General features: G+C 41.2%; 1 protein-coding gene across 3 annotated transcripts in view; it reads left to right on the top strand.

The window, feature by feature from the left end:
- Nucleotides 1-24,500, top strand: part of gjc1 (gap junction protein gamma 1) — a 57,702-nt gene that overhangs the window by 4,236 nt on the left and 28,966 nt on the right. The window lies entirely within an intron of this gene.

Raw genomic sequence — 24,500 nt, 5'->3', positions numbered from 1 at the left:
TATGCTTTTAGCCACTACATCAAAAACATACCCACTTGTATATGAGGAGCAGGTGCTTTGCAGCACAAACAGTCAACATGTTGTACCGGCAATAGAGAAAAAAAGTCTATGTGAGTGATTGGTGACCACAGTGTTGTGGATGAGCTGAGAAATATGCAGAGATAATGGGAGATCCTTCACCGCTGTAGCCTTCCCTAACTGGCTTTGTGCAACATGAAATATCAAGGTATTATGTCTATATCTTGTTTAGCAGACGTGAGCACACTGCCAGCCTTAATCCTCAGAGTGCAGCACACAGAGGGAAAACTGTGTCTTTATGCCTGCCAACGAGTCTGGATTCCCTCTGCTTGACACTGTGTACTTTCTGGTTGCCAGTTCCTGTAGATGATATTAAAGTAAGAGCAGAGGGAAGGGGCTTTGCTCTCTTTGTAATTACCAAGTGATTATTGTTAGAGGTCATCCAATGCACCCACTTTTACTCCCCAAGTGTAGTCTCCCCTGCTTGGTTCAGCTGTACTGATTGGGCCATGTGAAAGTACAGTGTAGATGTAATTTGTGGATCTGGATGATGTGATGGAACTCTATCTCTAATGAGCAAATGGTAATTTTCTGGGAGAATAGTTTCATTTTTGATTGAGCGAATGTAGTGAAATTTGTTCTGAAACGTTGGTATGAAAATAATTGGCGAGTCTTAAAATAATTGTGAAGATTAAAAATGTAATTAAATTGTCATTAAATTTAGAAATTAAAATCATCACGTGTGAGCCATAAATTATAAAGATTTAGACATTCATGTATTTCACTAACTTAGTCAGCCGACGTGATATTGATGAATCAGTTATGTACCCGATAACAAGTCTTAGGAGTACAGCAGAGCATGCTTTGTGTCCAAAACGGCTGATATTTTAGGGGAGATTCCAAATATTAGACAAGGACGAGCAGCGGAGGGTTGTGTCGTGCTCTCTGTGACTCATGATGACTCCTCGGGAAAACGAGCCTCGCAGTCGGCCCCAACCCTTTACTAAACAGGCGTGTTTCCAGTTGTGGCGGTGCACGTGTTGCCGTGATGCCACAACAGATCTCTGAGTCCTTAATTTGCAAAAAAAAAAAAAATGGAAGAGAACCATCTCATTTTGTCAAACAATGGGAATCCTGACCACCATGATTCATGTCATCCATGTAGCACTACTGCTGCATATTAATACTGGAGCAACATGTGTCCACATTGCAAAAGCAGTGCAGTATACCTCCATTATGTATTGTTCTATTTGCAATGGTGGTTCTAAGGAGAGGCAGGGGGGACCAGTGCCCCTGTAATGTAGAACATCCACAATGCTGCGGTCACAATAATTAATACAAATTCAGCCAATCCCTGAGACTTCTGCATGACCTTTCGATTTTGTCCAATCACTGCAACCTTACCACAAATCTTAACTATTTAGAAATGGGTAAAATCTTATTTTATTGTAGAGCTGTGTGCAACGTATTGTTTCACTCAGCCCCTCCTTGCCCCGTCTTTTCTCTCTTGCTCTCTTTGTTTATCTTAAGAAAACTGCTGCAGGAATTTGAGCTCCTGTTAGCATCACACAGCTAACATCAGTTAACTGTTATTAACATGTTTAACGTCAGAGTCAAACAGTTTCGGTGTGGGTGTGAGATTGTTGGGACTGTATAACAGCTCAGCATTGGATGTTGGATGCTGCTATGTGAGCTTGTGCAATGAGTGAAATGATCACATTGGAGCTCCAGCTAACTGTAATTTTCACTACAGTCTGATAACTTCTTTTACATTAAAGGTCCAGTGTGTAGGACTTAGTGCCATCTAGTGGTGATGTTGCAGAACTGAAATATCACCTGTGTGCCAAGCCTGTAGTAGAACTATGGTGGCCGACACAAAAACGCGAACGGCCCTTTCTAGAGCCAGTGTGTTATTTGTCCACTCTGGGGTATTATAGGAACAGAATGACGGACGCTATGGGAGAGGACGCGCTCTGTATATAGATATACAACTCGTTCTAAGGTAATAAAATGATTATTTTTTTCAGGTAATTATAAACTAATGAAAACATAGTTATGAATATTACATACCATGTCTGCAGATTAGAGATGCACCGGTCCAGCTTTTTCAGTTTCGATACCGATCCCCACGCTGTGGCTTTGAGTATCAGCCGATACCCGATACCGATCCGATGCCATGGTTGACCTAAAAAGCTATATACCTTTACATGTAGAACAGAAAAGACTAGAGGCATCAGGCATTGATGACTGCACAGTTCTTTCCTAAGATAAAATGAAACAAGATGAAACAGATTAATGCAATGATGAACTGTTTATTTGTAACAAAAATAAATAATTGTGCAACAGCAGTTGAAATAGTGTGAAATACCTCCACACAGCAGATTCTCTCCTTCGCTCCATGACGTATGACGTAGCTCACGTCACAATAGATTTAAAGGGAAAGGATCGCCTCAGGTATAGGTTGCATTTTCCGATACCTGATCCATCTATTATGATGATATCGGGGCCGATATTCGATCCAGATATCGGATCGGTGCATCCCTACTGCAAATACAATAGATGCCCCTAAATCCTACAATGTGGACCTTTAAAGACAAAAGGCAGGCAAAATCTCATTATGTGTTCCCAGAGTGATATTGCCTATTTTGTCTGACTAACAGCCAACAAACTAAAAAAGTATGCATAATCTACAATGATGTGAAATAGAGGAAAAGAATAAATCCTCATTTGGAGGAGGTGTAAGCAGCAGAGACGTGTTCAGTAAGAGAAAAAGATGGAGACAGACAGAGAGAACCCCACTGAGTGTGGATGAAATCAGATGTCACTTTAACCCAGCCTGTACTCATGAAGAGATATGGGCAGTCTAGCAAATGAAAACAGTCGTGAGTTTCCTTCCCACCGGGAATGTCACTATAACATACCAGGATCAGCTCAGACATACATAGTGTGTGCCTGGAAACCCACACACAAATACACACAGATGCACTGAGCCCAGCACATACAGTGATGTTTACGCTCCAGTCAGTGTTGAACATGCATATTCAAACTGATATGTCATACTCATGAATCTGCGCATGCTGACACATTTACATATGAGCTTGGCTGTCGTGGGCCGGGCTGTGATTCAGGGTGACAGGTCTTATGCCACTTCCCTCGGGTCACAGGAGGGGCGGAGTCACAACGTGACAGGAGTGAAGCCAGAGAGATGCCTTTCATTCACTGTCCGTCTCCAATGACACAACCTTCCTCTCTGTTTTTAGTCACATTTCTGGCTTCAGTAGTGGTGAGGTAACATTTGGGCCCCTACACAGCTGACTATGCTCATGTGACTCATACCTGTTGTTTCACTTTTATCTCGTGTTGTCAGAGTAGGTTAAGTGTATTCCTAACTTGGATTTATTCAGAATATCAGTTCGGCAGTGCGGCTCACGTCATATGGTTTAAGGCCAAATCTGTATTTACTGAGTCCATGAATCACAGGTATATATACATATATCACCACAAAAACACAAATATACAGGTGTATATTTCACTTGTAAATTTTGTTTGATGTTGCTACACTTTAGTGTACATTTAGATACAAATAGTGCCTTTGAATCATTGTGTTACACACTAACTTGTCGGCAGCAGCAGATGAAAAGAAGGTCCACATTTGCAGCTGCAGTCTGTTGCACCTTAAATGACATTAGACAATAAACAATCGGAACTGCTCTGCTTAACATAAACAAGAAACACATCACTTCTTGTGCAGACTGCAAGTCTCGTGTCTCAGGTTAAGTATTTTATAATTATCGTCTAGGAGTCAACAGCTACATCGGTAAAACTTAAAGATATATATATTTTCACACATAGTATCACAGAGGTTCCTTCAAGACCAAAGAGAAAATCACTGCATTACAAGCAGAAGTCCTGTATTGAAAATCTTATATAAGTAAATGTACATCTGCATATTATGCTGCAGAATAGCCCCTGTGAATAATATATTATTACGTATTATATTTTTTGGATTATTATTGCCGATGCATTAACATATAAGCAGTATTTTAATTTTGTAGCTGGTCAAAAGAGGACTAACTTGAGGGGTAACTTTGGTATTTTTCAACCCAGACCTTTTTCTTTTTTTCCCATGTTTTTGTGTCCAAGTCACTAATGTGAACAACAGTTTTGTTTGTTTGTTTGTTTTTTGGTCCAGTATTGAGTGACAGGGCTGCAACCAGCACCCATGAAAACAGGCTACAGTGTAACCACTCAGGGCATATGTGCACCCTCAAAGTCACTAAACTCCATTTAAATGAATACTATTTTAGTGTGTATAGAGGCAGCATATTTTTCACTGGGGCTGAAAAATGAAGCCACAAAATGCAAAAGTGCCCAAAACTGCAGTTCCTCGAATGGCCACTTGAGGCTGGCTCCAAGAGCGGGTCAGTCCCCACAGACCTCCATGTTAAAATGCCCAACTTTACAGCAGAAATAAACATGTTTACAGTCTGATAGAAAAAAAGGGGCTGGTCTCAATTGCTAATTTCCCCATTCATGACAACTGTAAGGGGTGAATTTTTACATAACTCTCCCATGTCATTAAGGCTTAAAGTTACGCATGATTAAGGGTGGGGTTGCTTTGATTGACTGTCTGCGAGACGTCACCACAGTCTGAGTCAGATCCACCCCTCGCTCCTCCACAGCTCCACCCTCTCATTCAAATATGGTCACTTCTGGCTCCAGAAATCCAAGATGGTGACGGCGAAAACGTTGAACTCAACAGGAGTCCACAAACCAATGGGTGACATCACAGTAGCTACGTCCATATCACATCCAACTGGGTGAATTAAGGGTTTCAGTTAACCAACCCAGAGCTGGAACAGTGAGTTTTATTTTGTTTCTGTCGACTTTGAATGGAGTGTGTTTTAGTTTTAGTTTTGGAGTCTGGTGGGTTTGGAGAAACCCTGAGTGCTTTCACAGGCTGCAGCCCGTTCAGTAAGTACTGAACCACTTTTAAAAATTTGTTGTTCCCATTAATCATTTACATGCAAAAACATGGGGAAAAAACACCTTAAACCACCTTTTAAATGTTGGGCTGTTTTATCTGTAACATTTGTTACTTTATAAACCTAATCTCAGAGATTTAGCAGATCTTGCAGTTGGTCAACTCGCCAAAGCTGCTAACTTTGACTGAAGTTGATGGGGTTTGATGTCATAAAGGTTGAAATGACGTTTAACAGACTTTCCCAGCCTGGTAAGAACAACATCCTGGGGGAAGCCCTTATTACGTGTGATACTTGAGATATTTTTAAGGTGATATAATAAAATCAGCTTCAGGCCCCACATACATTTACTGGTTTCAACTTTCAGAAACCCATAGCAGTCAAAAGTTTTTAACAACCTCACAGTGTTGAGCCATGTGACTCTGAGTAATCCTTTGAAACACTATCAGCACAGGTGCAGTGGAGGAGGCTGCAGAGATTTCATTAAACACACAAAGTCACCTTCATTATCTGAGCAAGCACACACAGGAGTGATCAGCAGAGTGCGGATGACACTGTGGAGAACATATTAGAATCCATACGGGGATCTGTGCCACAGAGCTGCACATGGCGGAAGGCGTGCGCTGATCCGGCCACGAGCGCTCATGCCTGATTGGCCCAGCTGGGGCAGCCATGGTCGGGCGACGTCCCACTCGCTCTCTGTCACTGGCGGAACAACAGAGCAGCCAGGTTCACGGACCACGGCCGACACCCTGTCACTGCCTTGCTGCCACACTCCGCCACGCACTGAGGCACACACACAAAAAAACAACTAGTGCACAGGAACAAGCAGAAATGTGAGGAAAGCTTGACCACAGAGGAGAGAAAACCCAAAGTAGTTGAGCACAAAATGTAATTCTGGAAAGGAGACATTTTTGGGGGGATATTTTTGTTGCCATGAGTCACTGTAAAAATGTCCAAATGCTCATATTACTCCCATTTCATCAGTGCTGTGTCAGCTGTTGCAGACCCTCCACCCATCCATTGCCACTGCTTGCCACTGCAAAGGGTCACAGCCTCCACTGTGTCACAGAGCTTATTATTCACCTCATGATAAATGCATACAAGTGAGAGCATTTTGTTTTCTAGCACACAAAGGAATTTGTTGTTTTTAAGACCCTCACAATGATATTATTAATTAGCATTTGTTACTTTTATTTCCACCATTGTTAATAAAATCATGTTAGCATGTAAACTTCAGTAGCTTTCTACTCTCTTTCTTGGACGTGCAGTGTTTTGAAACTATTCAGGCCATGTGAACCAGCAGCATGGTGGCTCTTTAAATGTCTTAGGGAAAAATTTCACTCAATTAAACAAATACAAGCAGGGGCACTAATAAAAGCTTGAAAGAGACAAGCTAGCACAGAGTTATTTTTAGCTGCTGTTCCATATACAACATGTTCCTCCAGACACAAAGATGCTCCGGGGTCATGTTCAGTGTTTACACAGCCTCTTATGGAATCCTCATACCTTTGACTAGATCTAACTGGAGCCTTAGGAATCATTAGAGTAGGTTTTTAGGATGTATTACAGGCAGAGTTAAGGTAACATTTAGGTTTTTAAAAATCAACAAAAATGGTTTATTGCTCTTACAAGTGATACTTTTCTTAAAGATGGTTCAGTAATAACAGAAGGTCGATCTGTCCTTGAATATCCAATGATTTTATCTTTACGAAAGTTTTATCCAAAACAATGTGGTACTTGTTGAAGGATAGCACATGACTAAATAATGAGCTGAATCAATTTATATAATTTTCAAGCAAAAACTGTCAAACATTCACTGATTCCAGCCTCATAACTGTGAGGATCTGATGTCTTTTTTTGTGTTATGTGAAAGAAAACTTGAATCTTTGGGTTTTGGACAAACTGTCGGATAAAAGAAAATAAACTTTTTTGGTTTGTTTTATAGACAAAGACAACAAAAGATTAATAAAGACAATAATAGACAGATTAAAGGAGCAGTCTGTGGGATTTAGTGACATCTAGTGGTGAGGATTGCAGATTGCAACCAGCTGAAACATCTTCCAAATGCTTAACTCCTGGTTAGGATTCCTTCTGTTATGCAGTTCAGGATGGTTCTACTGTGAGCTGAATTATCCACAGAGGTCTCTTCCTTGCCAAAACAAGTTGACTCGATTTAAACAGGTAAAAACACTGAATTAAGCAGTCTTACATTAACAATCACTGTTTTTCTGACTCTGTCCAGCTTGTTGTGTAGGAGCTGCTAACTTGCTAACTATGGTGGCCAATGCGAAAATGCACATGGCTTTATATCTACAGCATTGTTTGGTTTGATTGTTCTGGGCAATTTTAGAAACATGGTGGTGCAACATGGTGATCTTCATAGATGATGACCCCCTATGTAGATATAAAACAGCTCATTCTAGGTTAATAAAAGAACAACAATTCTATTTTTCAGGTGATTATACAAATAAAATATATACTTAATAATAATAATAATATTTAATTTTTGCAAATAGATCCCAATGAATCCTACACACTGGGCCTTTAATTGACAAGGAAAACAATCTTTGCAGCCTTAATTTACCATGGAAATAAATTTATCTTGATCACTGTTTTACTTTGTAAATCACATTCACATTTTAAACAGCGATTTCTCTCATTATGTAGTGATAATTTATTTTCATCAATAAAAAACAACAGATGGCCACCACGAGTTCTCAGAGCTGAAAGTGGTGTCTGCAAATATTCATCTTTTATCTGACCAACAGTGAAAAGACTGCAAAGTATAAATTATTCTCAGTGATATGAAACCGAGGAAAGCAGCAAATCCTCTTTCTTTTTTTGAGAAGGTGCAAGCAGCTACATGAATAGTGTGAGCAAAAGGTAGAGACGAGCAGAGAGAAGCTCACTGAATCTGGATGAAATCGAAATGATGAAATAATAAGCAGATTATCTAATAATGGAAACGATTGTTAGCTTCAGTCATAAATTTATGACTTATTAGATTCTTCAGTTCACATGTGTTATAGAGTGTTTGATTTGATTGTGATTGATTTAGATAGTTCAGCTATATTGTCATACAGACATTGTTGATGCTTTACTACCAGTGAATCGAGGAAATCCCCCCTCATACAACCTGTCAGCTTTCTATTCATATTTTTTGGGCAACAAAACAACAAATGCAGCTACTCCTTTTGCCTTTCTCTTTCCTGTTACATCACCAACACGTGATGTGTCTCCCAGGACAGCCCTGTCCTGTCCTGTCCTTTCCTCTTCCTCCTCTCCTGGAGTCATGTTTAAACAAAGTAACATTCATACATGAGTGGGTTTCCATGGCCACAAGGCCTCAGGATTATCAGAGCCATGGCCCACCATGGTGTGATGGGTAGGAAAAAGCCCAAAGGCGCGCACAGATGCTCTCGTGCTACTAGTGTAGCCTTGATGATAGCCTTACGGGCTAACACTTTGAGACTCTACGTCTAAAACAAAAAAAAAGAAAAAAAAAAAAAGATTCACTTGACAGAAATGCTTAAGGCCTAACTTTAAATAACTCTGCGCTGTTTCTGTTTTTTTTCCTCTTCTCTGTTTATTATTGGTTTGGGCCTCTGCTGCACGAGACCGTCTTGAATGCTGTTTTTAGGAGTCGAGGGAATGGAGCCTCTCTCCTAAAGAAGCCTCAAGACAGATCGTTTACATAAAGATTACATAAAGAACGTGTTTGTTCTGAGAATGATAATGACTTAGTGATTGTATGCGCAGGCCGTAGGGGAGAGCAGCAGCAGCAGCTTCCTCGGCTGGCACAGTGTGTTTGTCTCTGGATCTCATCACAGCTCCTTTCTTTGGTTTGGCATGGGAGCACAGGAGCAGTCGTGACCCCTCAGCTTCAGCCCTCCTCTCTGTCTAACCCTCAGGGCATGCACACGCATTTCCCCCTGAGGTCAGTGAACTTGTCTCACGCATTACCCCTGATGATTTATTCTTATTGGCTTTGTCTTGATTTCAGAATTAGCGACCCCTATTGTTATCTTTATAACAGCCATCATGGTTTAATACTACAGTAAACACTCCTTGAGAAGGTCCTTCATTAAAACACAACAGATAAGCTACAGGTGTTAACAGTTTACAGTGCAGCCAAACACATGTGTGTGGTTTTTTTAAAGAAGTCAATCAAAATAAAACCGTGACCTGATTTCATGCTGTACACAGTGTGAGTGGTTTTCCACACAACAGCAGGTCATAATAAAGTCAAGTTAATTACCTTGCTGAGGAGTTGGAGATGTGTTCACTGTGGTGGCTGCTCCTACTTCCTCCATTACTCCCTTGCAAAAATTAACACTAATCGACGGACAAATAGAGTGAAAAAAGGACTGTTGTCTTCTTTTTTTTAGATGCATTTTGATTACCAGTTGCGTTAACCACAGTGACACATACATTGTGTGTGTTTGAAGCTAGGCTGCATATATAGCTTCTTGTTCACGTGAAGTGATTGCACCTGAGAGGGGCATGTCCTTCTCAGACAGGAGTGCTTGGGTGTCTCTAGGATAAGTAGGAAGGATCCTCCAGAGACAAGGCAAGAGTCCTTCCTAGCATTCAGTGAACACACATTGGAACAGGTTAACAAGTCTCCCTAGGTGTTTGTCATGAACCCTCAGCAGACTGAGGTGGTTTCAGGGTACTGTGATCATTGTGGCACTCTCTATTAATGTTGTACAATTTCAACAAATGTAACCAGTGTTTTCAGAGTCATGTGACTTTTAGGCAAAATATATTTCTGGATTATACTTAAGGGTGGACACTTAGTGCTCTATCTCTGCTGTAAATGATTCATTTAAAAACTTTTATATTTTTTAAAATCTCATTATTTGGCAGTGGACACATTGGAAAGTGTAAATTATGAGGTTTCTGTCAGTATTTTGACATATTTATCTTAATCCTGCTGAGCTCCGCTGGCGCAGGTTTCATTTAAGAGGCCCCGCCTTCACTTCCAGCAAATTGTTCGCAAAGCATTGTGGGGATTTTATACCTGCTGAGGATACACACATGCATCCTTGGAATTTCTCTGAAACAAGGACTCAGTCCTCTGTGGAATTCCTTGATATTGGAACAGTCCTTTGGCTGGGTTCGATGACGTAGTCTCCATTTGAGGATCCTTCCTTGACTTTGAGAAACACCCCTTGTGTTATCCTCCTTTTGTCAGGTGGGATCATGTGATCTCTTGATGGGGACTTCTGACACTTTATCACTGAATGTAAATACATGGATTGGTTGTTGTAGAAAAAGTGCCAACATAAGAAGTCTAAAAAATGGGGCTGCATTTAATGAAAATCTTAAGGATTATAACTTAAAGCACAATATGGCTGGATAGTAAATAAACCCTTTTATGTATCAGTGGTTATGTTTACATGCACAAAATAGTCCGATTTTGTCCCTTATTCCAAAAAAGACAATACTAAGCTATTTACAGGCCCAATGAAAAAATGAATATCCCACTAATATTCCTGTTTACATGCAGCTGTGCATACTTTGATTAACATGCTCTGACATGTTGCTTATCACATCAAAATAGGCTATCGAAAAAGAGAACAGCTGAAGCCATTTGTCATTTTGCTTCTTTGCATCAAAATAGGATTTTTTCCTACTGGTGGTGGACCTGTAGGACAGCACAGCCTCTCTCTTTCTTCCTCTAACCACCTTCTTGTAAATGTCGGCATTACAACATTTGCACATATCGAAAAACGTGTTGATATCCAAGTCTTTTATAGTGTTTAAAAAATAGGTGTGTTGCTCCTTCCAAGCAGAAAAGTGTGCTTTTCTTTTGGGCATTCATCTCTATTCCCCAGCCTTGCAGACTGTTGGAGAGTTGGTTTGTGTCCAACACATCTATGACAACCTACAGAGCTGACTGTAAACAGGCAAGAGGCCATGTGTCACAAACTGTGGTATAAAACCATCAATTGAGACGCATATTCTGGACGCGCTGTTTACATGTCCAAAGAATGCTCCTACAACCTGAATAATACTGTCATGTCCCATGTGTCTTAATTGGAAAATGCTACATTCACAATGATGCCTAATTCTGAAAATCCAGATGGAATATGCTGTTTACATGACCCGCATTAAATTCAAAATATCATATTTGAAATAATAGTTGAATATTTATGTGCATGTAAATATAGTTAGTGAATATAGAATACAAAACAACTCAGACTCTCAGTTCTAACTTGGGGAGGATGTTTTCCATTTTCCATTTTATACTTGTGTTTATGTAATCTCCTGTAAGAACAGAGGCTATACATAGCCACAAACAAGAAAATACTTTTCTACGTCCATAACTTGATGTAGGCAAATGTAAGCACAGCACTGTGAAGTCTTTAATGTGATGTAGGAGATTTCATTAGGTTGCAGTATACACTGTGCGCCTCGGCTGGGAGACATCCTGAAGGATCTGCCTCAGGCAACAATTGATTTATGGAGTCCATACTCTTAGCTTAAAGCACATGTGGTTTAATTCTTTTGACATTTCTTGAGAAGACACATTTGCTCTTGCTTGTGCTGTGGTTGTATTCCACTGAGATTTTTAAAAAAAAACTGATCATAAAATTCTGAATTTATGTCTATATGTCTAAACTTGGCCTCAAAATGTGAAGATCCTGTTCCCTTTTTTAATCTGTTCCTCCATTATTTTCTCTCCGCTCCTTTTCCTGTCCTCGCCTTGCTGGACGGCATCCAGACTGTGTTGATGACAACATGAGCCTGGCGTCTTTCATTTCTGGGTTTTAGATCCAATATCAGTGTGAGCACAATCCAATTTTTGCACAACCAGACCTGTCAGTTGACATGGCAAGCATGATTGGATGATTAAAGTTGCATTGGAACAAGTGTAACCGTAGGCGAGAACATATTGCTGCAAAAGGGCTCTTTTTGTTCTCCAGTCTGTCAGTATGTTTCCTTCTCGGCTCCTCCAGCCCTCTATTGCCTTTTCAATCTTTTCTTTCTTCCCCTTCTCTGCATCCTTTAAGTGTTTTGTAGGAAATTTGATTGCTCAGTTCCGTTTACATTCACTCACCATCTGCTGGATTTGGCTGCGACTGTGAATCAATTCTTAATGTTGGCAGCTTTGTATTCACTTGCCTCCTCTATTTCTCTGCGCCTCAATTTCATCTTTTTTGTGGTCTTTGACTTCTTGTGATCTCTAAACATTAAACAAATACACGACTCCCAGTAAAGAACAAAGACACTTCAGCCAACAATAATAAAGAAGAAGCCATAGTGTGTTTCTGAATAAAAAATACAGATTGCGAGCAGCAGTGAACGCAAAAGACTGCATATCTTTTGGAGTGGTTATGAGTAGTGACTCTTAAATTAGATATGAAATTGTCTGCTTTTGAAGTAGTGCAGTCGTTAATAGTAACAATCCTTTTTTTTATTAAACTGATTGATCATAGAGTACTCAAAGACTTTACGCAGATTTTTTTATTGCATACCCACATAGCAAACCATTTAACTTTGACTGTCTTCCCAAAGAAGCAATCAGGAAAAATACCATCTTCGGTTGAATCATTTTGTCTCATGAACACACACACACATTATGCTCATACACTGCAAAATGTACTGACTCACAACTAGTCAAATAAAGTTAGTGGCCCTAAATATTGCAATATGATGCACTAGGTACCCCTCCTGCATCAGTTTTGGATGCCCAGGGACCTCATGTCAATTTACGCTGATTAGATGCATTGTGTGTTTTCAAGATAAACTGTAGTTTTGACAGAGTGCTGTTTCCGCTTGTTAAATGCATACAATCTTTTTTAAGTAGAACTTAGATTGTAGATGAAAAAAAAATTCTTAGTTTTACCTCATTTGGTTTAGTCGACAAAGGTATGTGGTTAGGTTAAGAGAGACACATCATGGTTTGGCTGAAAATAAGCAAATTTGTTACTAACTTAATGCAATGTCACGTGCTACTACTACACAAACTAGCACACTACATTGTTATTAAAATAACTCAACTGACTTTATGTTTCACGCGGGACACAAAGAGCTGTCTACCGGGTGAAAGTCCAGAGTTTGTTTTATCTATCCACTTCCCCTCCCGCCAGCTCTATGCTAGTCTGAGTGGGCGGAAGTTTGCTGCAGAGATCAGCCTCTCATTGGGCGGAACGAGCCACCCGCTGAAGTCCCGCCCTACCACCTCCGGTTGTGTAGCAGTTTTCAACCGTTTTCAACACGTCCTTTACTAACTTTTGCAGTGTTTGATCTTGCGGGGATGTAGCCATTTTTCTGCCATGGTTCGCGTCCTGTAGCGTCCTGTGTGATGTTTTTGTGGGCGTGTTACACCAAAACCTGTTTCCCCCCGGCAATATTTTTGCAAGTGCACCGTTGCTGTGGCACCGCCCAGAACGATTGTGATTGGTTGAAAGAAGTACAAGCAGCCGGGGCGTTTTTTTCTCCAATCTCACAGTGAGAGTCGGCCCAGCCAGACCTTTGTTTTCTTGAGAAAGGTCTGGTGAGCGAGACTAGCTCTATGCTGACTTTTTGCTGTTTATATTGTGATAGCTGCCTGGAGCGTCAAAAGATGCTGCCATCTGGGTCATCTCATACAGTCGCTGAAGGGTGCCTCCGTGCATCGCTGTCTGACTCAAATGGGCCACTGACCAAGCGTTGGTATTTGATGAGTTGGGAGTGAAACCTGCAAAAAAGCAAAAACGCAAAAGGGGAATTTGTCTCACCAGGCTTCTGTCCTATGTGCACCTACACCTATGTAGGTTTTTTAGTTTCTTCTAGTTATTCAGCCACAACTAAAAATTAGCTGTGTATAATGTGAGGATAAGGTAAAAACAAGAGTCTATGTCTATTTATCCCGAAGGGGACATGAATGTCTGCAGCAACCCATCCATTGGTTGTCTGACAACAGACTGACATTGCCATCCCTGGATCTATGTCAGTAACATAGCTACTGCCACACACTGTTATCTATTTACCTTCTGACTTTCACTGTTTAATCCGTCATTTACAGTGACATGTATGTCGCTATGTGGCGGCTCTCTGTGAATTACTTAAATGAATTCAGGCTGAACTCTGCATCAACTCTGTCTCTGAGTATTGTCGTTTGATAAACCTTGGCCCTTCCTGCAGCTGGGGTCTTCAGTCAGCCTGCTTTGCTCCTCAAGGCGTACAGTGGCAGTGGAGTGATAGTGTCCATGGAGCAGTCAGATGAAAGTGAATGATGGCTGATGGATGCTATGCACTGGCACTGAGTTATTACCCAGAAGTATAATAGCTTGGGAGATCCTTGTTGCCTGTCATCTGTGGCCAGATATAAATATGAATGATGTCCTGTGGATTCGTCAAAAGAAACAGGGTCAGGGTCAGTGTCTGCCAACACATTTGTATGTTTTTTTGATTGGGTGTGCCACAACCGGAAGGATCTGATAAAACATCCTTGAGCGAGATGCTTAACCTCTACCAGCAGAGGGTGAATTATCCCCCCAAGGGAACGAACAAACAGCTGTTACAAAAAGAGAAGATGTTGTACAGAAGATGTTGTGTTTCCGTCTCTGAGATGTACATGGCGTACATTTTAGGGAAGCAAGAAATCAAGGTTTCAGGCCTGCAAGAGTAAATTCTTTGCAGGTTCGACTTCTTACAATCTTGACATTCTTTATGGTATTTCTGTTAACATTACTGGATTTATGTTAGAGTTTAAAGGCTTGTTCCTTTGTGAGGAAATACTGGGTAGGTTATCTCCCCTAAAAGACTTGCACCACTGTGAAATGCTTAATATAATAATTTCTTCTTTGTAATTAATCCATTAGAATAAACACGTATTATATGTCTCTTTGTCTGTACTTGATGAAGAGCCAGTTTGGTTTTAAAATGTTTCTTTCTCAGAAGTCGTACAAGAGGTATAGATTACACTTTTTGGACTAGGATTATTTCTGTCGCATGTAATAATCCAAACATGAACATATGAAAAATTAATGGTTCTAATCCAAAAAAATTGTGAGGGGGCAGGAGGAGGCAGCTGGAAACAGACTGCTCAATCTACTGAGCTGTTGCCACAGGTGGACAAGAATATTGGTGTTAAGTGAATCGTTCGTGTCAACAGAGACTCAATTGCAGATTATCAAGGGTTCATGTCAACAGCTTAACCCAAATAAAACCTTAATTAGAATATGGAGTTGCTCTGTGCATCGTCAGGGTGCATGTATGTGTGTTTAATCACACACATTCGCGCCAACACGAGCCCTGAGCGCACAGACGTCCCCGCCTCTTCCTCCACACGAGCTCAGCCAAAATCATCTTCTCAGCGTTCAGTCACTGTGATGGCAAGGATGTCTCTGCTAATCTCGAGTAAACAAATTCAACTGCGTCTGGCAGTGGCATTTGGCCTCTGTGTGCTCTCCTTCCTGGCAGCACGTGTGTGTGTGTGCGTGTGTGGAGCTGCTGCCATCGGACGGAGCTTGGATCGTGAAGTCAATGGTTGCTCCTCCAAGATGTCTGATTTAAACAGCCACGCTGCCGCAGGGCGAAAGCCTCATTTCATTACACAATGCTAATTAATTTTAGCAGGAAGTCATGCGTGTTTCCAACTGATTGACTCATTGTCACACCCTAAATAGATGTCCACGACTCATGATGCTCTAAGTGCCAATTTCACGCTAGCTACAGGGGTGGAAGTTAAGCTATTAACTTGTTTAAAGTGAAATGTCAGGTGCTAAGAAAGAGATGACTTTAATGGGACAGCTGTTAATCAGTCACTCATTAGTGTTGTTGCATTGTATTACATCCTCAGGGACCTTTTTGTGATTTACATTCTATTAATACCTCGCTTTAGGTCTGCTTGTCACCTCTATGGTGAGCGCTGACATTGTCAGCCCTGACAAAGCAGAGAGGGATGAGCTCAGTTGGCAGGTCTCAGGTCTGCTTTGGCCTGAGACAATGAGCTTCACAGTAAAGCCAGGCCTCTGTACAGGAGCAGCCTAATGCTCTTACGTCCCCCTTCATCTCGTTCCCTATGTCCTGCTTTACCTCGCTTAACCCATTTGTCTTTTTGCTGTGCGTCCCCAGCGTATCTCCTCTCAGGTCAATTCTAGCTGAGCTCAGAGAGCCATTATTCATGGTCACTCATAAATCACCCATCTAATCTGCTGGCAGAGAAGTACCTCTGAGCACCAGAAATCAATCTCATCAATAAGGAAAGATATTGTGTGTTTTTGTGTGTGTGTGTCGGCGTAATTGACCCTTGTGTTGAAGTCTGTAAATCTTATGCTCCGCGGGGGATTTCCTCCTGCCGTCCACTGCTTGTTAGCAGTTTGTTTCACATCACTGCTGCGTCTCACTGAGAGCATACTGAATCCTGTACTGGATAAGAGCAGGATGGCATGTGCGCACTGGGCCACACAAACACAAAAGATGTGATTTCTAGACTTTGCATATTCATAGTCTTGTCATAGCTAAATTGAAATTAAACATTATCATTTCGCCCTCATTAGAAAACCGTGATTTGTTTCTAAAAAGCCTGAAGCCAGATTGTCTGCAGTAAAAAGCTGACAACAAATGGACATTAATTACTACTTCTTTTATGCTTTTTCTGTGCTGAGCTGAAGGCTCTGTTAACCCTTTCCTTCATTTTAGAGTGCCCCGCCAAAATAAGAGCTTGTGGTAAAAATAAAATGCTACTTAACTCATGTGAGAATTGTAACCATTTATTTATTAAGGATTATTTTTTTGGCATTTTCACGCTTTTTGGACAGCTGACAGTGAAAAGGTAGACAGGAAACAAAAGTGCCCGAGAGAGGGGGGTATGAAATGAAACAAAGGTCCCTGGATGAAATAGAAGTAGTGTTCTGAAACCTTTTATAAGCATGATAAGGGTCACCTTTATTCGCTTTCAAGTGTTATTTAATAGGAGATCATAAGCATTTCACTATTGTTTATCATTTATACTGTTCTTTTTTTTTTTTTTTAGATATATCAAGTTCAGTGTTGAAAATGTAGTCTCAAGGGGGAAAGTTAAAAAAAAGTGGTGCAGTAAATATATACACTAGTGTTGCCTAAAATACTAATTTACTGATTTATTTTCAATACCCATTTTCTGCAGTATTGTTACACCGGTACCACCTGCTCTTTCTTGCTCCCTCTTATTGTTAATGTTGACTGCGGTCACTCTGCTGTTCTCTGCTGCTAACCAAGAAAAAAGTTGCCATTGTCATGATATATCCTTGTTATATTTAACTTTTAATAAACATTTAAATTTGTTGACCTCAGTGTTGTTTTCCCCTTGGTATTGAACATGGGATCAAATATTATTTTTCAAGGTATTTAAAGTTAGAATTTCCAGTGTCATGACGTCATAACATACACACCTTTATTCACTTGGGTTTAACGTTTTGGTCTTGAGTCAAACTCTCTGAGGTGTGCAGTATAGCCCCGTCCCTGTTTGGAAACCATGATCTCCTCTGTTTGCTTCTCAGTGGCTGCCATGGACACTCAAAACAGAGCTATGTACATAAACACATTCTCAGTGCTCAGCTCCACTCTCCTGGCCTGTGAGACAGGACAAGATAAAAGTGATACTTGGCACTTGAGTTATATGTATACAGTTTAAGGGGGCATCTGGAGTTGAAGTAGCAAGTGTCTGAGCTGCTGTTAAATGCTCTTCTTGATACACCACATCCCACACACGTTGTTTGAAAGTTTGGCACAGAGCAAAAGATATGTTAGTGGAGCGTGGGGCACCCAGAGTTAAACAGGAGACCACTTGATCTGCAGTCAAACTCTGCCACTGAGTTATAGCTACCCCCTTCCTCACTGATGTTCATATCTGATATGAACATATCTCATATTATGAATAGATGGTGACTTTTTAAAAAGGCTTTGGTTTGCCTGGTCATAACTGAGAGCAATGTTCCCAAAGGGTCGTAAGAGATTTCTGAAGACAATTAATATTCATATTTCTTAAAGATTATTTTTAGGGCTTTTTTGCCTTTATTATGTCGGACAGCATGGAGAAAGACAGGAGAGGGGGAGAGACGGGACAACTTGCAGCAAGGACTGAGATGCTGCAAAGGACTGAGCCTATGTGGGGCGCACCCTCTACTAGGTGGGCTACCTGGTTAAAATTCCAAATGTTCCACTGTCATCGGGGAGACATGCTGCTTTTCATTGTCTCATGTAATTGTTTCTTCGTTTTTCTAGGCTGACATGGAAGTTACCTTCGCCCTGGTTACCGTCTCAGCCAGTGGGATTTATCCATTGGATTTTGGATTATTGCCAAAAGCCTTATGACAAACAAATGGTTATGATGCTTAAACCCATTTCAGACCAAAGATTCGCGACGAGACAAAACCGTTTTAGAACGTTGCAGACAAAAGTTGCATCAAAGTGAATTGGCTGGTCTGTGCTCAATTCAAACCAGCTGATGGTGTCACCTGCAACTCAGCTAAATAAATTGCCGCTGGTTTGTTTTAGAACGTAAAGCTTGCCACCTGTTTCAACAGCCAATCGGCTTGTAGTGAAGTCCACCAGTCAAGTCAATGACTACAGACGGCGTATTTGCTTGCTGTTTACCATGCCCTCTGTTTCCATCCTCACATGTGCTGCTGTTGGATGGTTGGTCACTGCTGCTGCTCACTGCTGCCCCTCCCCCCCTGGCTAGCCAGTATCACACTATCACTATCACTATCCTCATCCAGGAAGCTTCAGGAAGCTTCAAATTATATCCAGCCACAAATTAAGCCTGAAAAGCTTAGTCAGAATGGAAGTATAAAGAACTGTTGCATAGAGATGATACACAGTCTTATCTAGTTGCATTGGTTTGCATTGCAGAATGGTGCATTGCAAGTAGTTGCCTGTTTCAGTTCGTTTCGTCGCAAATCTTTGGTCTTAACAAAACATTTATGATACTTAGACGTTTTGTTCAGCAAGATAATCTTCACAAATAAGCCACCACTTTCATGATTATTGAAGCCTAAACACAAACGCCAGAAGTAAAAAGATAATGTTAGGCTATAAACAAACTACGCTACAGATGCCTGACCTAACATCAGCACCATAATAAGACTGTAAAGCCATGTTTGGTGCGGCTCGACATGATGACGTTCTGTAGTCTCATTTAGTCACTTGTTAGCAACTGCCTTTTTTAAGACACATAAACGCTCCAGAGTTCATGAATAGGGTATTTACTGAGGTATTTTATGTCATAGAACAAAATGTGAACATACTATTTCAGGCATCTAACCAAAAACCAATTCAAAAAACCCACTGACTTTGAGAGGAGGAGCTGTGAGTGGTAAAATACTTATTATTTCCATGTTTTAGGACTCGTTCCTGGGGCACTCTATGTTATTGGATTGTAGACTGTTGGTCAGACAAAACAAGCAATTTAGAGACATCACTCTCGGCATTTTTCCCTATTTTGTGTCATTTCATAGACTATTTGTCAGATAAATCAATAATGAAAATGAAAATTCATACATTAAATGCAATCATCAAAGTCAAATCTGACTTCATCTCAGTATTGTAAACACAACGTTTTTTTTGTCACCCGGTGTTCTGGTTGGGTTGCTGGTCACTGGCCCGTAGGTATCGTACTGTATATACATGACCTCCACCTTGGAATGAACCATTATTCTCATCCAGCGGCACGTGGTGTATGTGATGTGTAAAGAGTGACTGTCTGTCCTTATGGTCCTTTGTGGATGCTGATGAGGAGGAGGAAGTGGAGGTTTTGGTGAGGGGGATGGGGATGGCGAACAGTAGTGAGAGCAGAATGAGGGAGGTTAGCGGAAGGGTGATGGCGTACTGGGATTTGTGGGGGCGGGTAGCGAGGGCCCAAAGGGAGGAATGTGGGGGATGGTGAGGAAGGATACTAGTGTGCTGAGTCTCCCCCTTTCTGATATTATAATGCTTCTATACTGTGGGCTGGCTCTATTTTCTACCCATAGTGCCAGACTATGAATGGGGGTGTTGCATGAGAGCGTTGTCTCTGCACAGCACTTGGTGCCATAGGCTGAAACAGGGCACTCCATTCATGCACTCTCTCTGATTTTGTCTCATTAGACTGGGGGCGCCATGCGTGTAAAGCTCCCTTTGTGTGTTTAGGTGTGCATGCATGCCTGTTTGTTTCTATAGAGTGTGAGAATTGATTGCGTCGCTTGCAGGGTTTTCCTCGGTAACATATGTGTGCATCAGGCATAGGCTAGCATCTGTATTCATGGTCTCTTATTTCCTCCCTTGTCACGGACAGAGGATGACAAAGGATAAGACTTCATATCAGGGAAGGAGGGAGGGGACTACTCTCTCCAAATTCAGTCAAGATTTCCCCACCCTCAGGCCAGTTGTGAAATCGACACACGCTTTGATGGCTGCGTTACCCTTGTGTTTGTCCAAAAACAACTCCTAACTGTGCGACCCTTATTTTAGAGTCTGTGCCGAATCCTTGACCCGGAAACGTGGTTTTTGTTTTCACTTTATACAAATGTTGAATTGCTACATGCAGAGTGGGGCAATGAGTGTGTTTGAAACGCACTATCAGCGCTCTCCTCGGAGTCATCTCTCATCACCATTCTGCTCTTTGTATCTATCAGTCTTTCAGACAGCAGAATGGCCCCTACAGTGTAGACTGAGGCTGAAAGCTGCAGCTGCTGCACACACTGAGCAGAGGCAAGGGACAGCACTCCCCCTGCTCCTCCACACACACACACACACACACACACACACACACACACATTCAGAGAGAGAGAGAGAGAGCTGCTCCTCCCTGTTTGTCTGATGTTTTGCTTTGCTTTAATAGCAAGACTGATGCCATTTAAATCTTTCGCTTCAATTCACTCAATGCAAATCCAGCTGCATAAGTGGGTTACCAAAGTCCTTTACAAACACATAGGCGAGAACAGTGAACGCAGCCCATACAGCCAGCCCAACTTCATTTATTCTAATGTCAGATTTTCTAAGTGATACATTAACCAAGTGTGAAAGATCTGCAAATAACAAAAAAAAGTAGCAATGTAAAGATTGCTGAAATTTGTCTTTTTTTTTTTACACACTACAAAAATGGTTTAGCCCTTCAAAATCAATGTGTACCCATTTCCACTTTCAGAATTTTAATTAACAGATTAACATCTCACACGACCATGCCAAATTCGCATTGACTGGGTTGTGCGTTACTAATGATAGTGATAATTGTTATCTGTGATTTCCTTCATTTCCTTTGACTCCACTGCGTTTCTAAGGAAACTATTGTACATAGGGCTCCACTACATTTACATGACAGCCATTGTTAAGATTTAATTTGCATATTCAGATTTTCCACACCTCATAAAATACGATGCATTGTCAAAAATTACATTTAAAGAAGAGATATTAATGTGAGTCCCAACATCCTGTCGATCAAGGTGAAGAGTATCAGTAAATATATTTCCCCTAGCTTGATGAGTTTGTTAAATTAATAATGGCTACTTTGAAATAACTTTTGGATGTCTTTTGGAGTTTGATCTCAGTTACTGGGTAAAAAGTGTCCCCATCCACTTACTGTGTCACCTAGTAATAATGTTTGCACGTCACTAAGCTGCCTTCTTAATTATGCTGTTGTAGCAACATAATCACTGCCTGCATTATGTTCAGAGACAATGTTTCTTTCAGGTAACACTACATTCATGTACCGCGTAGGCTTCACAAGGAGGCAATTGGGGAGAATGACGGGCGTACAGAGTGCACAAGCTTGACTAGCTCCACCTAACTGTTACTACAACATTAAAACAGAGCTTACATGTTAAAGGCATTACTAATAATGATCTCATAATATATATATATATATATATATATTAGATTATTTTTGTGGGTTTTTGCCTTTAATGGACAGGACAGAGAGTGAAATGGGGGGACAGAGAGAGAGTGGGGGCTGACACGCAGCAAAGGGCCGCAAGCTGGAACTGAACCCGGGGCTGCTGCAGCGAGGCAGATGCCTTTGCACATGCGGCGCCGGCACCATCCACCATGCCACCAACACCCCCATGATCTCATAATATAATAATACATACAATACACTATAATACTTCCAATCATTCTGCAGTATGAGTACTTTTACTTTTTGACTTTTGTCAGGTAAAAATGACCTACTTTAACTTGAAATTGTAAGTGCAAATCTTTAAATTTTAATGAAGCATTTTTACATTACAGTACCTACTTTTAGAGTAAAACATCTAAATATTTTTTTCAACCCTGATAATGTCATATAAGCCAAAAAATGCACACAAACATTCTCCTACTTAAAGGTTCAGTGAGTACGTTTTAGGGGTATTTGGTGCCATCTAGTGGTGAGAATTGCAAATTGCAACCAGCTGAAACTTCTTTCAGTGTTTGTTCTTTAGGAGGTTTTTACCAGGGGCTGAATTATCCACAGAGGTTTAATCCTCTTCAAATCAGACCAGGGGTCTCGTTTATCAAACAATGCGTAGGATCCATATTAAAAATGTACATACAAACGGGGCGTCGATGGCTTAGTGGCTAGAGCAGGCGGCCCATGTATAAGGCTGTTGCCGCAGCAGCCCGGGTTCGACTCCAGCCTGTGGCCCTTTGCTGCATGTCATTCCCTCTCTCTCTCCCCCCCCCCCTTCACGCTTAGCTGTCCTATCTATAGAGGCAAAAATGCCTCCAAAAAATGTATGTACGAGCAAAAGCCAAAAATAGCGTGAAACTATTGGAGAGTTTCTACAATCAGGCTTCCACCTCACCATCTGCGTCGCCAATCTCCAAAATGTTTGTAGGCATGGGTAAAAGTTTCTCCCATCAAGTCTGTTTTTATTAGTGATGGCCAAATGAGGCCTCATGAACCACTGTCTTTATTTTCTGAAGCCACCAGATGGCGCTGTCTGTTCAACAAAGGTTTGAAAGCGCACTTCGTTGCCAGTCGTTCAGCCTTTATCGTTAAACCAAGAGCGCCATCTGGTGGGGTCAGAAAATAAAGAAAGTGGTTCATGAGGCTTCATTTGGCCATCACTAGTTTTTATAGACCGCAACTTTTGCTTAAGAAGTGGCGTACGCCTCTTTCAGGCCTCATTTTGTGCATACGCAATGTTTACAAATGAGACCCCAGGTGATTAAAACTAGTAAAAACGCTGAATAAAGCAGTGTCACGTTACAAATCTGTGTTTCTCTGACGCTGTTTGGCACGTTGCAGATGGGCCACTTGACCAGCACCTGCAAATGTGTGATCACCTATTTTCTCTGATGATTTAATGTGTGCTCACCTTGTTTCTGATCCAGATGTTCGTTTTTTTTTTTACCTGGACCTGAGGTTTTCTCTTCTCAAAAACAAATGTATCCTGTAATTTAAACTAATAGGCTGCCTGCCTAGCACCTGCTAATGTGTGCTCATCTATTTTATCTGATGACTTAAGATGTAGATGTTCAGGAGGTTGTTAGCGGGACTTTTAGCGGCACTATCTAGACCCAGGGTTATGAACAGCTCATTCTAAAGTAACAAAAACACAACAATTCTTATTATCAGTGGAATATACCCTCAAGAAAACATACTTATTATATTATCTGCCATTTCTGCCAATATGTCTTGCTAAATCTGGGCCTGGCCTGAACCTGTAAGGTGTGCATGTATATACATAAACATAAAAGCATGCTCAATCCACTTGTACTCTCCAATTCCCTTACTCCATTTCACAGCACACACAGATACAGTAGATGACGATAATTTTAGAAGCAGCTGTGGTATTTATACATATTTGGGGTGATATTTAAAGAAAACCTCCCTCTCCTTCATGTGCCCTCCCTCTGCCCGGCTTTTCAGCTCCTGTGGTATTAAAGATACGCCTCTGTAAATGAAGTCATCCCTAATCCCGTACGTGCTGCGTGGCCCCTCTGACGAAGACTCATAAAGGTGAAAGTGCTGTGTGATTTGTTGGATATTATTAGCATGGTAATAGGGTCTTAGAAGACACGGAAAGAGAGGGAGCGGCACACGCTGTGCATCCAGGTGTGTGATATTTAGCAGCAGCCGCTGCCTCAGGAACAGATCTGTCAGACGAGTGAACACACACTGTAATGAAAGACTGGCCACTTCCCTGGAGAATGTGAATAATATGAATAAGAATAACACACATGTACAGTAGTTTGTGAGCAGAACAGTCAGAGGTTTAAACAAACACAAACACACACGCACACATTCCCTCTGCCCTCTAAACCTGTCACCAAAGGCAAAGGTGCTCTGCACATGCACCTACACATGTAGACACACACACACACACACACACACACACACACACACACACACACGTCGAATATGCTCCATCCCCGCCTGAAGACACAACAAGAAACATCTCATTCTGAGTCACTCTCAGCCTGACTCACACCCGGACACACAAATACACACAGAGACACACACACAAACACGCACACATACATTCACAACACATCCACAGAGCTGCTTTTTTCCCCTGAAGAGCACTCTGCTTTACCAATAACCTTAACTTGGTTACTGGG

Source organism: Epinephelus moara, chromosome 18 (assembly GCF_006386435.1).
Source record: "Epinephelus moara isolate mb chromosome 18, YSFRI_EMoa_1.0, whole genome shotgun sequence".
In the NCBI taxonomy this organism is placed as follows: Eukaryota; Metazoa; Chordata; class Actinopteri; order Perciformes; family Serranidae; genus Epinephelus; species Epinephelus moara.
The sequence above is the reverse complement of the archived record's forward strand: the minus strand, read 5'-3'. Positions and strand labels throughout refer to the sequence as shown.